Source organism: Gopherus evgoodei, chromosome 8, assembly GCF_007399415.2.
Source record: "Gopherus evgoodei ecotype Sinaloan lineage chromosome 8, rGopEvg1_v1.p, whole genome shotgun sequence".
In the NCBI taxonomy this organism is placed as follows: domain Eukaryota; kingdom Metazoa; phylum Chordata; order Testudines; family Testudinidae; genus Gopherus; species Gopherus evgoodei.
This window is the reverse complement of record NC_044329.1, coordinates 44,674,301-44,692,099: the sequence shown is the minus strand read 5'-3', so window position 1 is coordinate 44,692,099 and position 17,799 is coordinate 44,674,301. Positions and strand designations below refer to the sequence as shown.

Genomic DNA, 17,799 nt, shown 5'->3' with positions numbered 1-17,799 from the left:
TGCTCCGCTCCCCGCTGCCTCCTCCTGGCTTCACCGATCTGTGGAAGGAGCAGCCGCGGAGATCCCCCTTGCCCCCCCGCCTGCCGCCCGCCCCCGCCTCGGCAGCAGCAGCTCCGCGCTCCCCGGTGTGCGCCCTGCCCAGGGCTGGCGGGACGCAGGGCGGTGGCGGGGCCGCAGGCTGGAGGCGCGGGCGATGCCGGCCAGCCCCGCACAGGAGCCAGCGGCCAATCGGCGGCGAGCGAAACGGAGCGCAGGGAGCGCTCGGGAGGCGGCGGGCGCCGGCCGGGCAGTGGCGAGCGGCGGGCTCTGAGCTGCGGGGATTGCGCCGCGCGCTCTGCGCCCTGGGGACAGCGCCGGGGGTTTGCTCCGGCCCCGGGAGGAGCCAGCTCGGGGTTCCCACCGCGCGAGCCCCGCCAGGATTTACGGCACGGAGGGAGGTGAGCAGAGCCCGGCAGCCGCCGCTGGATTCCAGCCTCTGGACAGCTCCCAGGTAGGAGAGGGGGCAAGCGCTGCCCTGCACTGAGCTGAGCTGCGCTGGTTCGGGGGCGCCGGGGTCTGGCAGCCCTCCTGCGCGCTCTGCCTGACTTCCTGGCGTGGAGCAGAGCCGGGCTCCAAGCCCTGCTCCGGCGCAGAGGCATGGCTGGCCGGAGCATTTTCCTAGCGGGGGGAGGGACTCAGACCCGGCCGAAGGGAGGATGGGGGTGTCAATAGGCTCCCCCCGCCGCCTCCCGCGGAGCTGCTCGGACAGCGAGCACTAGCTGAAGTGTGGCTGGGGCTGCCACCTCCCACAGAGAAGCCCCCTCTGCTCCAGGCGCTCGCTCAGATGGCGAAGGCAGGGGCTCCCCGCGGGTGGCAGGCATGCCAGTCGGAGGGCTGCACCCGTCCTGTGCCCGGCCTGAGTGACTCGTGGACAGCTGCGGGAGGGAGCCAGGCTTTCCCTGAACTGTGCATGGAAGGGGAAGCTATAGCTCCCCCCAGACAAGCTCTGTGTTAGGAGAGGCCATTCCCATGGAGGAGGGGAGGAGAGCCGGACTCCCTGGATCTCCCCCAGCACCGCATGGGCAGGGAAGGGCTGGCATCAGTCATAACCATGGACACGATTATTGCAGGAGTGAGGAGGCAACTGTCTATAAAACCCCACCAACGTGCATGGGCCAGTGCCCAAGCTTCAGTCTCCTGCCCATCTGACACCACTGCCCTTCTCCATCTCCCCCAGCTACTTGTTATAGACAGCTGCATCCCTGCAAGCAGGCAGTAAAGTTAAGGCCACTCCCCCTCTCCTCCTTCAGTGGGTAGAACTCATGGGGCTCTTCCCTTCCTGCCTGGGGAGGAAGCTGGGTTCTCCCCCAGCTCTCTGAGGTGGAGTTGTGCTCTGGAAGGGCTCTGGCTCTGTGAGGCTTGTGTGTATCAGGATGGCTCTTCATGCTGGCACAGGTGCCCCAGAGGCTATACCAGTGAAAAGGGAGAGGAGGGATCAGCAAGGAACTGTCCGTCACTTGCTCCCTTTCGCCTTGGGGACTTATGCCCCCATGTAATGTTCCCCTGTAGCTGTCTCCTGCCTGAGAGGGGCAGATTGTTAGAGGACGGAGGCAGGTACTAAATATTACAGGGAAACAAGAAGGCAAAATCTTGTCCCCTTCTGTCTCCTGCCTTGGACAGTGAACATTACTTTGTCTGGGAAGCCCACCGTATAGGCCCATGCTGGCAACAGGCTCCTGCGTCTAGGATTGCTGCTGGCTGAGCTGTCTCTCAGCATGGAGGCTGGGGGCTGAAGTGTAAATTGCCTGAGGAGGAGAGGGGGATGTTGCAGATAAGAAGGCAGCTCTCTAACCTGAGTGCTCACATTTAGTACCCACATCTTCTGAGTGGATAGGCGATGGCAGCAGGCAAAGGGCTTCCAGCTGCTCTGCCCAGGACTGTGGATGGGAATGTTTCCCTTGCACACATACATGGCTGAGATATTTCTGGCAGCTCGTTAATCATAACTGTGCAGCGAGCTGCCCATTCAGGGTCCTTGTGTTTCTGCAGCGCTCTGTGAAGGTAAAGGGAATGGCTGGATTTCTCAGATGTTGTCTGGACCCCAGCTTCTTCCCTTGTGCCTGGTTTGAGGATTCTCCTGGGTGTGAGTGACATGCAGTATTTCAGCCAGGCCATTTGGAATCAGATCTTCACTTTCCCAGACAGGTGTCTTCTAGGGTGAACCCCGCTGATGTGCAATTCTCAGTGCTTTATTAGTAACACTCCATGTGGTCCTGCTGCTAAAATACAGGGGAAGTCAACACTGCATCATAGTCTTTGTCATGACAACAGAGTCTGATGCCACTGGCACTTGTTTGTGATGTCACTGGGTAGTGGTGGAAAAGAAGAAGGGCAAAGTCTGATGGAAGTGTTGGATTCCTATACAGCTGCTCAGCTGTATGGTACAAGAGAGAGGCGCAGCTCACCCTGTGCTCTCGGGTTTATATGGGTATCATTGCAGGGGAGTCAGACACTAAGCCCATTTGCTTAATTATCATAATCCCATTATAGTAATTAAGCAAACCCCACAGCTCCCTTTTCCATGGCAAATGAATTTGCAACAGCAACACAGCACAGAGAGGGCCATTCCCAAAGCCAAGCTAGGGTCAGTGGAAGTAGATATCAGAGGCTAGTGTCATGCAATGCTACCCAGGAGAGATGCAGAAGCTGAGGTTAACACTCACAGGATAAGCTCTTTGGGGCAGAGACTTCTTGTTCTGTATTTGTACAGCACCTAGCCCAGGGGAGACCTGGTCTGTGGGGCTGCTAGGTGCTACTGCCATGCAAATAATAAATACAAATGATCTGACTCTCTGCTCCCAGAAGGCATTTCTTTTGGTCAAGCTGAAGGCGCTTACTGATGACAAGTGTAAGAGCTAGGTGATTATTGTTACTGTTGTTGTGCAGCGGTGTCTAAAGCAGAGACTGCCCCAGAAGACAATGCTATGCATTTTCTACTGCAAGAAAAGGGGAAGATCGTAACTGCTGGGAATAGGCAGGGACCTTTCCATAACTGGAGCATAATAACATATTCCTACTTGCAGTCTATTTTTCCTGCCACAGGGACAGAGTGTCACCATCCACAGAGATGGATTGAGCTGGGAAGCTGAGATGTGAATCCAGCTGAGGGAAGCATGTGGATTCAGGATTTCTGTCAGTGCCCATTAGGAAGATGAGCCCAAACTGCAGCATTTATCTATGGATCCAGATCCAGACTTTCCCAGAACTGGAAGGGGTTCAATTAAAATATTATTGATTCCAAGGCCAGAAGGGACCACTGTGATTATCTAGTCTGACCTGCATAACGCAGGCTAGAGACCTGCCCAGAATAATGCTCTAGAACATAGATTTTCAAAAACGTTCTAGGGTTCTAGCTCATACTTCTCTGGAATCACTGTTACTTGCTCACCAGGAGCAAATGGAGCAGTCAGGGTGGAGACACACGCTTTGTACATGCTGTGCTGTTCCTTAAGGGGGAACTGGAGGTCTCTTCTGTGGCCAAGAGCTGAGTTCAAAGTTCTGTGTGTCCCTCTGCAGTATGGCTGCACCATCCCCTATAACTCTGCAAAGCCAGCCCAGAGATGGGAGAAGAAGCTGGAATCTACCCCCAATAGTTGTGCCTGGCCGGCCCTGTGACAGGAGAGAGAGCTGGATTCTACCCCATGAGCCCTGGCTGGCTGTCCCAGTGATGGCCGAGGGAGCTGGCATCTGTGCTGACTAACTGCAGGATCCTTGTTCCTGATGGTGATGTGAAAGTCAGAAAGAACCCAGCTCAACTCCCAGACTCGAGGGCAAGTTTTCAGGGCTGGTAGATGGAAAACACATCTCTTTACTTGTAAGCCATTCAGATAGACCAAGGAATCATTGAGAGACCTCTGTCTCTTCTGGCCTGGGCTTCTGCAATGCACTGCTCTGAGTCCCCTGCATCATACATACCTTCTTTCCTGGAGAGATGGACGAAATCTTGCAGGTGGGTCATGCTCTGCACTGACTCTCCTCAGTTCCAAACCAACTCCAACGTCCTGTTCCCTGCCTTCCAAGCCCCCAATGTGGCATGGTCTGGACACCTGCGGAAACGCTTCTCCCTTCAACTTCATCTGAGCGTTCTATGATCATCAGGCACATTGCAGCTGAGCAAGTCCTGTGTGAATCTCTTGGGGGAGTTGGGGCAGAGCATGCTCAGTGAGTGGCCCTTTGCCCTTGTGCTAGCGGTCAGGCTGAGCTAGTGTCTCCCAGCCTGCAGAGCGCCATGCAAAGCTCTCCTCTAGGAAAGCTGGACTTCCAAAGGGAGAGCTCTGTGGGGCTTCGATACCATTCACCAGCAGGGATGAGGCTGGCATCTGAGATGCATGTAATTATGTGGGAATATTTAGACCTACTGCAATGAATTCAGATCCTATGGGGCCCTTGTTGCCTCCCCATAAACTCCCCAGAGAGTCAAGGGGGTCAAGAAGCTGGTTAGTCTTTTTCCACATCAAAAGAGACAGAGAGAGGTCTCTTTTGTCCATCCCTATTGGGTCCATCAGAGGAGGGATCTCATCTACCCTCCCAGTGTAGGAGACAGGCGTGGAGATTGAGGGTCCTTCTACTTTCCTCTTCTATAACATGGAGGAGGGAGAACCAACTCTCACTCCTTTGGCAGGAACCCCCAGCCCTGGTCAGTATGTCTGGACTCCATCTATCTGTGCAATTGTCACATCCACAAGGTCTGCCCTCGGCTCAGATATGACTGATCTTCACAATGTTGACCACAAGCTTTCACCCACAGCACCTACTGTCTATGTTTTTAGCACAGGCTTGTGAGCAGAACCAGTGCTAGGGGTTTGAGTGCCCTAGGTGCACGGTCATTTCACCGCCCCGCACGCTGGTCCCCCGGCTCCGAAGTCCTGCCTGCCTAATAATGCCCGCCCCCTAATAATGCTGGCGCCCTAGGCAATTGCCTAAGCTGCCTAAATGCAAGCGCTGGCCCTGCTTGTGAGTGCCCACTCCCTTTGTGATATCACCATGCACATTCTCCCTGCTCTGGCTGTCAGGTGCAGAGCTGCTGCGGGGTAATGTGCATGAGGGAGAATGTAAGTATCTCAGAGAAACAGAAACAGCAAAATCCTCCAAAAAATCCCACTGCCAGAGCCTCCAGGGCCAGAGAAAATCAGGGTCTACAAAAATTAAAATCAACATGGATCCTGTGATTTTAGGGTCTGGCCATGATTTTTGTTGCATCTTATGATAGTTTGAATTGAATAGAAAATTGGTTTCTTTCTTGTTCCCATTGCAAGGATGCAGCCATCACAGTGGAAACAAATGTTCAGCTGCCTGCTCAACCCAGTTTTACAGAAAACCGCTTCCGGCCAAACAATAGCCGCAGTAGAAATGGGAACTCAAACCCTGCCCCATTCACCTCATCTCGAAAAACCATGAGAGACATCCCTTACTCAACAGCAGTGATTGTGTTGGATCTCTAAGCTGGGATGCAGGAGACCTGTGACCAGTTCCCAGCTCTGCTTTAGACCAGCTGTGTGAAGTTGATGGAATTTGCGATCCTGAACACCTTTGAGGAGCTGGGCCTTTGATCCCTGGATGTAACAAAGACGTGGAACTTTTCTCGCTCCCAGGAGTTCTTTGGGAATAAATCCCTGCAGCCCTGGGAGATGCCCAGATGCTATGTTGGAGGGTGCTGTACTGGCACCTAGCTATGGAGATGTAATATTTTCTATTCCTGGTTTCCTAGTTAAATATGTAGGTTGACATATAATTATTGTGACTGTGCAATGTGCACCAGAAATTGTACAGGTGTGAAATGCAGCTGTGTTAATATTCCTGCTAGCTTCCTCTTTGTTATTTATATTATAGCAGTAATATTTATATTATATTATAATTATAGCCTAAGTGCTCCAATTCAGATCCAGTTTCTCTTGTGCTAGGTGCTGTACACTTCCCTACTGAAAAGCAAGTCCTGCCCTGAAGAGTTTACTGTCTAAACAGAGCAAACAGATGGGGTAGGAGAAGAAACAGAGGCTTAGAGAAATGAAGTGACTCATCCAAAGTTCTAGAGCAGGTTCTACGGGATAGACCTTAAGTCCACTGATTCCTGGTTGTCCAGTGGCTTCTAGTAATCAGAATGACTTAATGGAGTGAGATGAGATATAAAGAGAAATAATGGGATATAATCAAGCAGAAAACTAGTGGGGCTGAGAACCAGGAAAAGGTCTCTAATGTTGAGGTTGTTTACACTGTGGTACAGCTTCCCAAGTGAAGTGGTGGAAATCCCACAGCTTGAAATCCTTCTTAGATTGACTGGGCTAAGCAGTCCCAAGTACAGTCCTGCCCTGCCTGTTGCTTTCTCAGCTCTGGTTTATATGATAATTGTGCAAGGATAACATTTCCAGATGGGAAGTAGTCTGGGCTTGATTTTCCTCTCACACTGCTGCGATTCCATTCATATCACTGGGATCACTCCCACTGTATGCTGGTGGAAAGGAGAGCAGGATGAAGCCCTGAAGTGTATGTACTGCACCTCCTGTACTGCAGGAGGGCTAGTGCTACCATTTAGGCCAACTAGGCGGTTGCCTAGGGCGCCAAAATTTGGGGGCACCAAAAAGTGGCACCTCCAATTTTTTTTAAAGCTTTTCAGCAGCCGCTGTGCTGGGAAGGAGAGGGAGTCTGAGCCGCCGGCAGGAAGACCAGGGGGTTCCCTGGGTCAGTGCGCCGCCATCGGAAACCAGCCCAGAGGTTCCCCTGGGTCAGTGCGCCACCACCGGCAGGCAGCCCAGGGGTTCCCCTGGGTCAGCGCGCCGCCCCGGCAGCCAGCTCAGCGGTTCCCCTGGGTCAGTGCGCCGCCACTGGCAGCCAACCCAGAGATTTGGGCTGCCAGCAGCGTGCTGACCATGGAGAACCTCTGAGCTTCCTGCTGGCAGCTCAGATTCCCTCTCCCTCCCAGCGCAGCAGCCGCTCCATCCCATGTGATTCTTCTCAATGCTGGTGGTGGCGCCAATGGCTGGGCAGAGCACCGCAGCTCTGCTTAGCACACGTGGCACGAGCCTGGCAATGGGCGCGACAGCAGGGGTTCTGGAGCAGAGGTGAGCTGGGGTGGGGAGGTGCTGCACGGCTCCTCGGCGGGGGGGAGAGCTGCCGCGGGGGGGGAGTGCCTCAGGGTAGGGGGAGAGTTGCCACGGGGGCGGCACCTCAGGGTGGAGCTGTCGCAGGCTGGGGGTGGGCACAAGGTGGAATTTTGCCTAGGACGTGAAACTTCCTTGCACCGGCCCTGACTGCAGGGGTCTCCAGGCTGTGACACAATAGAACACTGTGGGTCTCAGACATTGCCTCTGGACTGTGTGATCCATCAGTCCCCTCCCGTATTTGACCTAATGCCTCCATGACAAAGTTCAGCCAATGCAACTCCATCCTGATCCATCTGATCATTCTAGTCTTGAAGCTCCTGCTGGCTGAGAGACAACCATAGTAAACATCCTGTAAACACTGACTCCCAGTGACTGGGGGAAGGAATCTTATTTTTGACCTTTGTCTGGGTTTTGATCTTAAACCCCTAGCAGGAAAAAAGGCTGAAACATATAACCCCTCTGTTCCATGGTCATCTACCTGATCTTCCTTGAGCACCCCATTCTTTGCCTTCACTTTCACTTCCCGGGCAGCCTTGACTTCTCTAGCCTTATCTCTTCACGAAGCTGTGTGTGTGTGTTGGGGGGCATATCTCAGCCAGGGCCGATGCAACCATTTAGGCAAACTAGGCGGCTGCCTAGAGTGCCTAGTAGTTGGGGGCACCCAAAGCCCGCTCAGGCGAGGAGGTGGAGTGGAGGTGAGCTGGGGCGGGTGGGGGGGGGGCGGGAAGGGCCGCCCGCAGTAACGAGAGGGGCACACAGGGAAACCGCTCCCCACCCCAGATCGCCTCCACCCTGCCTACTCCGCTGAGCACACAGCCCCGCTCCAATCGGCGCTGCAAGCCTGGGAGGTGAGGAGAATTAGAGCAACGCCGGCGTGCTCAGTGGAGGAGATGGAGCCGAGGTGAGCTGAGGTGGGCTCCCCAGGGGGAGTTAGCTGCCGTGGGGGAGTCTCCCCAGGCAGGGTTAGCTGCCGCGGGGGTGGGTGTCTCCCCAGAGGGGTTAGCTGCTGCAGAAGGGGGGTCCCCCCAGGCGGGGTTAGCTGCCACGGGGGGGGGTCCTCCCCAGGCGGAGTTAGCTGCCGTGGCAGGGGGGTTTCCCCGGGTGGGGTTAGCTGCAGATGGGGGGTAACTGCTGTGGGGGGGGCTCCCCAGGTGGGGAGGGTGGCGGGCTCCCCGGGTGGGGGGCTCAGTTAACTACTGTGGGGGGCGAGGCTAGCGGGGGGGGGAGGCACAAGGTGGAAGTTTCACCTAGGGCACGAAACTTCCTTGCCCCGGTCCTGATCTCAGCACTTTTTGTAGGCTGCCTTTATGAACAATCAGTTCTCTCTTCAATTCTCCAGCTTTCCTTGTCATTCAAAGAGTTCTTTTGTATTCTCCACGCACACTGTGATGCCGGAATCCAGGTCCTCACCCCTTCTCCCCAGGGGGGGCACACAAACATCTCAGGTAGTCTCATATTAAGGTTCTAAGTCCCTCTGCTTCACAGGTGCCAGGAATGAGGGGCACTGGCTTTGCGCTTGATTGTAATGGCATGGCGAGGTCCAGCTGAATGGGAGCCATCTGTGTTTACTTGCTGTGCCTTCTCCTCAATTAGCTGCTGTTGCTTTGATAGTATGCCTTGTATGTAAATATGGATCTCTCCAGAGAGCTGCTAGGAGGAATATTTGGCAATTTAATTGCCCTGCAGCAAAACTATTGTGAGTGGTTTTCAGTTGCAGAAAACAATAAAAACCAACGGAAGAGCGGAAGTGTTCAGATTTATGGAACCAAGACAAGTCTAGTTGGGTTTATCTGTTCCTCCTCATTTTCCCTGCCATCTTGTCTAATTATCCAAGATATTTGTGTTTCCCAAGAAGCCAGTTTTCTCCTCCTACCTGACCCTGAAGCAAGAATTTTAGGGCAGAACAATCCCTTCCCCAGCAGCATTGTTTGATGGCACGGTGCCCAAGTCTGAGCTCACTGCAGGCTTTGAGGAGAAATGAATCCTGGTGTTTGAGAAAGGAAGCTGTTAGTTGAAGCTGGAGATCTGGGGGATCCAGCATAGGGCAAGCTGTGGGAAATGCTTTTTGTGCAGGATTCTCTCTCAACCCCTCCCCCTCAGAAAAGTTTCATTTCCTGGTATGAAAAATAGATTGAGCGTCGTGTCCGATTACCATGTCAGAAGGGCTCTCTGCAAAGGGGATATTGTAGTCCTTTCTTTTTTCTTTCTTTTTCCTGTTTCCAGCGCTTGCATATTTTCCATTGCAGCTCTCCACATGCTCACACAGTGGGAGTAGCCACATGCCATCAAGCTGGGACTGGAAACTGCCACTGAGCACCCCAAAAATCTGCCTGTGCCAAGTGGAGAGTTCCCTCCCACACCAGACCTTTCATTGATGCTAGCCCTGGAAAGGGTATCAGTGCAATGAGAGGAGCTGGCTACAGAGCTCTGCTCCCCAATGGCAGAGGCAGGTTAATTCAGGTGGGCAGCAGTAGATCAGGCTGAGGTGGAGGGAAGAGGAATCCATCACGATACCAGCTCTGGAGAGCCACAGAGCTGGCACGTGGATTTGGGGAGTGATATTTATGTGGTGGGGCTGTTTATGTGCCATGCTGATTCTTCTCTTCCAGTGCCGCTGGATAAGAGTAGTCCCTACAGAAACCTGAATGGGTGTAAACTGCTGGGGAGCTGTCTCCACATTCCAGTCACATCAAACACTCTGGTATCCAGCCCTTTGGTTGTTGAAAGCTGCTTTGCCTCCCTCAGGGGCTGGAGCAGCTGGCTGGGGGCAGTCAGATACAACATCTTTGTGTGGGGACAGGAGAGAAGCAAGTCACTGACAGCCTCCTCAACACTGCCCATGAAGACTCATGTGCAGCATAAGGCACCTGTATCTGTCTGGTGTCGCCCGGTCGTAATAGCTAGGGACTGGTGCATCTGCGATGCAAGAAAGAGAGTACCACAGTCAGCCTCGGTGTAGACAGGTACAACTGCTGGTGGAGGCCATTAATCCATGTCAGCTTACACTGGGAGTGACTCTGGGGAAGCCACAGTGGGGCACAGGAGGGTGGGGGGCTGTGAGTTAATGTAGCACATCTGCCAGTCCCCCTATATGCTGTGCCTTCTGCAGTGCAGAAGGAATGAGTGAGCTGAGCCTATGGCTGGCTACTGAGGGAGTCAGAGGGAAGCAAGTGAAGGGCTAGGTGGGTAGGGCAGGAATGAGGCACTCTATGGGTCTGAAGTAGGGCTGGGCCTTCTCTTTTCCCTGAATTTCAAACCCAACCCAACCTATGAGGTGTAAGTGTCCTTGGGCCCCTGTTCCACTGAGGAGAGAGACTGTGGGAGGGAGGGACAGAAAAAACCCATATACACTACAAATACCTTATGCAATATGCCCCATATCTAGCCAACCCTCCCTTCCCATGAAGAACCCAGACATTCATCTTCCTAACCGTGACCCACCGACCCATTATACAAACTAGCCTATGAACTGCTAAACATCCTGTGTATATGGGGCTCAAGCCTCCACCAGGCCTCCTCCCACTACTGCTAAAGACTGCAGCATCCACCACCTAGCTTTACATGTACTTCCATCCTAAACACCGTGAGCCATTCACACCAACTGTCTACATTAAACACTGTTGTATACTGTTGGAGCTCAACAAAGTATTATATAGTAGCATAATCTATACTTAAGATTGCCTGAGATTTCCCATTATAAGACCCTGTTTTCAGTTGCTTATAACCTGGCCAATCTTTAACTGCTTCGGCTGAAATTTTCCACGCCAGGTGTCTACCTCGGGCTGACTTTTTTTGTGTGTGAATGTTTCAGCCTCAATGGTTCAACCATTTTCAAGAACAAGATTGGAGGAAATATGTTGTTTTGACCTTGTTAAAAAAATAATTGTTAGTGCTGTCAGTTCCTCTGTTAGCTCAAGTGGCAGAGGTCTGTCCAGTGGATCTAAAGGTTCTACCCCTGCTGATGAACCCTTTGGGTGTCAATATGATTACTCAGGATGGAGTTCCTCATTTTTCAATTTGCTTTAAAAACCTAGTCTCTCTCTCCCAGTCCCTCTCTCTCATACTGTAGTGAGGCGGCCTGGCTCCCAGCCGCCCCAGAGAGGGATGAACCCTTATGGACGCCACAGTGGGCGGAGCCGCAGAAGCCTGTGCCCGCCCCCCAGAGGTCAAGGCACAGGGCAGGAAGTATAAAAGCCCAGCCCCAGGGCTCAGAAGCTGGCTGGCCGCTGGAGAGGCCAGACGCTGGTGCCCTAGCTCCTGCTGGGGAGACTCCTGCTGCCTGCGACCGACCCAAGGACTGGCCGTACCTGCGCAGCCTGGACACTGACCAGGCGCTGGAAGAGCCCCTAGGCTGGCCTGTACAAAGGGACCCCGAGGAACTGCCCAGTTTACCCCTCGCTCAGTATCCTGAGGAGCCCATGGTGTGGGACGCTGCGGAAGACGCCGCCGAGACACAGGTACTGGTAGAGGAGGAGGTCGGAAGTAGCCCAGGGGCAGCCGACCCTAGTCTGGCTGCAGCACACCCAGAGCCAATATCAGTATGTTGCGGCCAGGATCCCCACTGACACAGCAGCAGGCTGCCTGCCGCTGTTAGGGCCCCGGGCTGGGACGCAGAGGAGTGGGTGGGCCTGCGTTCTCCCTGCCACCCCATTTACGGGTGGCAGTCTCCCCCTCGCCCCGATGCTCAGACCCAGGAGCCTGGGCTTAATATACTGAACAGTTTGCTCAGCCCCTGCCTGAGGGTCTGAGCCCTGAACTATTGTTTGTTGCCCCGCCCTGACCTAGGGCCTGAGCTTAAATTACTGAACTGGTTGCTCAGCCCCTGCCTGAGGGTCTGAGCCCTGAACTGTCGTTGTTGCCTCATGTCGTGAGGCGGCCTGGCTCCCAGCCGCCCCAGAGAGGGGTGAACCCCAACAGCAGATGTTTACACATACAAAACTCCCTCTTAAAAGAACATTAAGGTTGCAAAGTCAAGCCTGCAAAAGTTAGGAAATACCAGAATTAAGGTTGCCTGTGCTTCCTTAATTTGCCTCCCTCTCCCATGTGTCTAAGCATTAGGATACCATATTTAATTACATGATCAAATACTATTTTTTCCATAGGACCCTGCCTTGTTCAGAGCACAGGATGGAGGGTGCTCACTGACTGAGCCACTGTTCAATATTTTGTGTTCGCCTTAGAATAATAGAATCATAGAAGATTAGGGTTGGAAGAGACCTCAGGACATCATCTAGTCCAATCCCCTGCTCAAAGCAGGACCAATCCCCAACTAAATCATCCCAGCCAGGGCTTTGTCAAGCCGGGCCTTAAAAATGTCTAAGGATGGAGATTCCACCATCTCCCTAGGTAACCCATTCCAGTGCTTCACCACCCTCCTAGTGAAATAGTGTTTCCTAAGATCCAACCTAGACCTCCCCCACTGCAACTTGAGACTACGGCTTCTTGTTCTGTCATCTGCTATCACTGAGAACAGCCTAGGCTCCATCCTCTTTGGAACCCCCCTTCAGGTAGTTGAAGACTGCTATAAAATCCTCTCTCTCTCTTCTCTTCTGCAGACTAAATAAGCCCAGTTCCCTCAGCCTCTTCTCATAACTCATGTGCCCCAGCCCCCTAAACATTTTCATTGCCCTCCACTGGACTCTCTCCAATTGGCGATAAATAGATTTCTTCCTTAATTGGCTCTGAGATGGGCAGGTCGGTGACCTGCAGCTATCCTTTCTCTGCTCCATAGATTTCAAGAGTATGTGACTGGCCCCCATTAGCCCTCAGTGACTGTGACTGGAGTGGGCAGAGTTGGGGAGTGGAGTGGGGGAGTGTGCCAATGACTGGATTAGAGAGGGCCCAGTGTCCATGACTCTGCAATGGAGTGAAAGGGTTGTTTAGAATTCATAAATGGTATGGACCAAGGTGTCACCTTCTAAGTTCTTATGGAGAGGGGAGGGTCCAGGAGGAAGGGCACAGAGTTATTGAAGAGGCCTACAGTGAGAACCAGGCTTCCCCTTTGCCTAAGGGTGCTTTGGGGAGCTAGGGTGACCAGATGTTCCAATTTTATAGGGGCAGTCCCCATTTTGGGGTCTTTTTCTTATATAGGCTCCTATTACCCCCAACTCCCTGTCCCGATTTTTCACACTTGCTGTCTGGTCACCCTATGGGGAGCTCTTCCCGGCTAGTGACTAGGGCAAGTTCCCTGCCTTAGGCAGCAGCTGCTTCCTCAGGGTTCTCTTACCTTGCATTAGATCCTTTCAATCATCCCGCTGAGACTGTAACTTGCAGGGAGCCCCCACTGGGGATTTCAGTGTCCTTCAGGCACCTCGTTCTTCTGCAGAGCTTCTAATTTTTTGTGCAATCGAGCTACTGCTGTCCAGGGCTGGCAAACTGCAGCAGTCTGCAGGCTGAGCACGTCATTTCCTGCAGAGACACAGAGGAGGGCCTGTATGCTGCCTGAGCCACAGCTGCTAAGCCGACAGAGTTTACAAACACTGCAGGCAACACCGAGGAGGTGATAAACTCCACAGGATTAATCGGAAGCTGCCTTGCAGAGAGCTCTCGGAAATTCATATTGGCACATCAGATGGCTGAAAATTCCCACCTGACCTTAATAAAAACATGCAGCAGTTCTCATCAAGGGCTAATGTATAAAATAAAGGGGATTGTTTCAGTCCAAGCCGTTTTGAGGTAGGAGTTTACAAAACTAACTAAATAAAAAATGCAGACTTCTTTGTGAGCAACACCTCAGTGAGAGTCTCAGATTCCCAGACTGCGTTGTCTGATTAATCTCAAGCATTCTAAAAAGAAATTAAAAAAACCCTTCTCCAGCTAGAGACCACAGATGAAAGACGAAACAGTAGACAGGAGCTTTGTAGAGAAAGTTAGACAGGGAGATGGGGGAGTGTCAAAATCAGTCCTATAATGGGAAGCAAGTCACCACAGCTCCATAATAGTACCTTTCATCTTGAAGGATCCAAAGTGCTATTTAGACTACATATAAACAGCAGAGCTGGAGGATAATTCACAATGGCTAAATTTATGTAAATTAGCCTCTTTTCTGGTGGCAGAATGACCATAAACAAATCACCATTTTTTGAATGTATTCATCATTTGAAATCATTCAGTGAATATTGTTCAGAATCTTTTACTCTGTGAATTTATCATGGGTATTCCAAACCTGAGATGTGTTGCTCCATGATGATTGGCCAGGTAAGTCACATAGCATTGTTCTGTACCTGGATTGGATGAATGCACAGCAAGTGTCACACATAATGCTTGCTTACCACCATTACTTGTGTACATGGCCCTGAAATGTGCTGATTAGGCTAAAACTTTACATACTTGTCCCTTTCTCAAGCCAAACTCCCATTGAGAACAGCCAGAGGAGTAAGCTCTTCAAGAACTGACCCTCTTTGTCAGCAAACCATAGGGACTTGACTACAGAAGGGACACTGCTTGGCCAAAGGCAGTGAATTGGATGGTTTAGTTGACTGTATGTGGCCCATAGCATTGTTCAGCCTGCTCTAGTGCCTTGCCTCATGGGATCACTCATAAAGCTCCATGAAGCAGGGCAGCTAATCAGCAGCCAGCCCCTCTCACTCTGGTGCTAAGAAGCTGAGTGTGAGGCTGGAATGGTCAATGTTGTTTTTATGTTGGGGGGTGTTTGTCTCAGTCTCCCCCAGGAACCTCTCTAGCTCCTCCCTCTCCAGCCTGGCTCTCCTGCTGGCCAGAGGGGTGGACACAGGTCTCTCCACACATCACTGCAGCACGAGGCAGCTCCGGGTACTACTGTAATTAACCCCCCTGGTTCTGTCCCTAAGCTTGACTTCCACAGGGCCAGGATTTCATTCACATTCTTTTCAGCACACCCAGACATGGAGGCTTACCCCGGGTAATATGCAGCTGGAGTGGAATCACTGGAACTGTCAGCACATTAAATCCAGTATTTCAGGGTTACTGAACACGTTTACGAGACCCAGACAGGACTTGATCCCATTATGTTAATTTTGCCTGTTTTAATCAATAATTACTTTGCAAAAAAGCATTAAATATTGTACTTTGTCTCAGCAGCCAGTTTTGCAGGAAAGGCAGGTCTCTTCTCCTTCCACCTGGTTCTGTTGGTTCTCGAAAGACCTGTCCAGCTAGGAGCTGCAGGGCCAGTGGACTCGTTAGGAGTTGCCGCAGGGCTAGTGTGCTGCAGTTTTGGGGCTCTGCAGTGCTAGTGAGCACAGTCAGGAGCAGCGCTGGTCAGATGAAAAATGTTTGTTACAAATGTTGCCCCTTCTACAGCTAGTGAACCCTTCCTGAACTGATCCTGGTTCCCACCCAATGTATTCAGCAGCTCTCATTGTCTTCGAATGGATTAATTTATTTGAACAATTTTCTGCTAGTGGATATTGTGTGAATTGTTCACTTAGACCATTCACTATTCCAGCGGTTCTCAAACTGTGGCTTGGGACCTCAAAGTGGATTATGAACCCATTTTATTGAGGTGACCAGGGCTGAAGCCTGAGCCCCACTACCTGAGGCCAAAGCCAAAGCCTGAGGGCTTCAGCACTAGGTGGCAGGGCTCAGGTTACAGGCCCCCTGCCTGGGACTGAAGCCCTGGGGCTTTGGCTCTGGCCCTCTGTCCAGGATGATGGGGCTCAAGCTTTGGCTTTGGCTTTGCTCCCCACCCCAAGGCAGCAGGGCTCAGGCAGGCTCAGAGTTTGGTCCCCCTTCTTGGGGTCATAAAGTAATTTTTGTTGTCAGGAGGGGATCGCGATGCAATGAAGTTTGAGAACCCCTGCCCTATTCATTATTCCTGTGCGGTAAACTGACTATGTCACATGGGATTGCTTCTGCTTCCTGACTGGCTGACTGAAACTTCTGAAGTTTGAGGCTGATGAGGTGGATGAGGGAACACAAGTGCATTGTGCATTTCTGAGTATGTCTGTGTATGTGTGAATGATTGTCAATGTGCATGACTGCCAGACGAGCAGGGAATGAGATGCGGGTGCGGAAGAAGATTGACGTACAAGAGCATGTTTGATACGATGTGTCTGTGGGTGTTACTATGTGCGTCTTTCAGTCTATATCTGTGTACGTCTTTGTGTGCAGCTGTCAAATGAGCAAGGGCTGTGAATAGTACCTGTGAGGGAGTGATTGTGAGTAAGAGCAGGGGGATTTGTGTGTGACTTTGTGTAAGCTGGAGGATGCTTGTGTGAGTGTGCTCCACTGGAACGTGAAATGCTGAAACTAGGAGGCAGGCAGGGATGTTACATTAAATGTTTATAGCAGCTCCTTGCTTTCCATCTAGACAAAGCCATAAATGAAGGAAAGGGCTGTTAGCAGGGAATCTAACTACTGAAACCAGCCTTGGAAATCTCAGTTGCCTTTACAAGGAATTGGGAGGATTGGGAGATTCCTTGTTATTAATATAATAATATCTAGGCTGCAAACACACGACAGCTACTGCTGAGATGAGGGCCCACTTAGATTTTGGCTACCACTGGCAGTTTAGACATTAACTGTGTGCTTTCACCAAGCCTTGGTTATAATTAAGCCTTGCTTGATTACAGGACACTGTTAGGGCCCTGCCTACACTGCACATGGCAATAAAGACAGCTGTGTTGTAACTTGTGTTTGTAGCTATGAACAGGCTTTAAATGATGGTGCAGGGGCAAAAGTGAGAGGCAAGAAGCAGATTCCCTGTCCCTAAGTCCCTCCTCCCCCAACGACTGTGCTCTGCATGGCCTTCCAGGGAAACATTTTGCTCCTGCTGGAAGCTCTGGTAGAGGGCTGCCATGCAAGGTCCACGGCATCTTCACGCCCTGCTTACTAGTGCCACGCACACTTTCAGACAAAGAATCCTGACCTCTTAATATGTAGGTGCGGTAACCTTCGCCATCACAGAAACAACCTATGGTGTGTGTGCGTGTCACGCACCGTTCTGTGGGGAGGGACATGTGCAGAGGGTGTGGGGAGATCTGAGTGGGAATTTTCTGTCAAAACAGTTGCTTGTGGGAAAATACAGTCTCTGCAGAATCAAGATGTTCAAGTGTGCTGGAATTTTTAAATTTTCACTTGGGACAATGGAAATGAAATATTCTAGCCCAAATTGAAGTGTTTCAGTTTGTAGAACTGAGTCAAAACATTTCTGTTGTGGTGTCATGGTAATAAAATCTTGTGTTGCTATGGCAACTGAGTTAGATTATTAGGGGATAGCCCAGCCAGTTTTGGCTGGCTGTTGGTTAGTTCTGGTGCAGCAATAAATGGCTGCTTCAAGGTTTACAGCTCTCTGTGTCTCCAGTGATTTCTTCCTAAAACTGTTGCCCCCAAGGATATAACAATTTCATTTACAGTCACTTCAAAATAAGCTGCATCTACCTGTGCCTCATGGGAGTTGTGGTTTGGGTGCTTCAATGGGATAGAAGGGAGATGTATGCCAGCCCAAGGGCCCACCCATTAAGGGAGAACCACAACTCCCATGATGGACTGTGGCAGCTCAGGCAGGCACTAATTGTCACCCAAACACACATGGGGAGTGGGTACAGCAGGAGGAGTTTAAAAATTAAAACAACAGACAAAAATAAAATATAATCTATTTTTAAAGGATCGTTAATGGCTGGTGTCTGATTTGTGCTTTTTGGCAATTCTGTATTTAAACAATTCCAAACCTATTTTTGGAATTTTT

At 51.5% G+C, this 17,799-nt stretch overlaps 1 protein-coding gene across 1 annotated transcript in view; it reads left to right on the top strand.

Moving 5' to 3' along the window:
- The first annotated feature begins 312 nt into the window (after positions 1-312).
- TMEM121 (transmembrane protein 121) overlaps positions 313-17,799 on the top strand; it is a 179,621-nt gene continuing 162,134 nt past the window's right edge. The window contains 1 exon segment of the mRNA XM_030573869.1: positions 313-490. The gene's annotated coding sequence lies outside the window, so the exon portion shown is untranslated.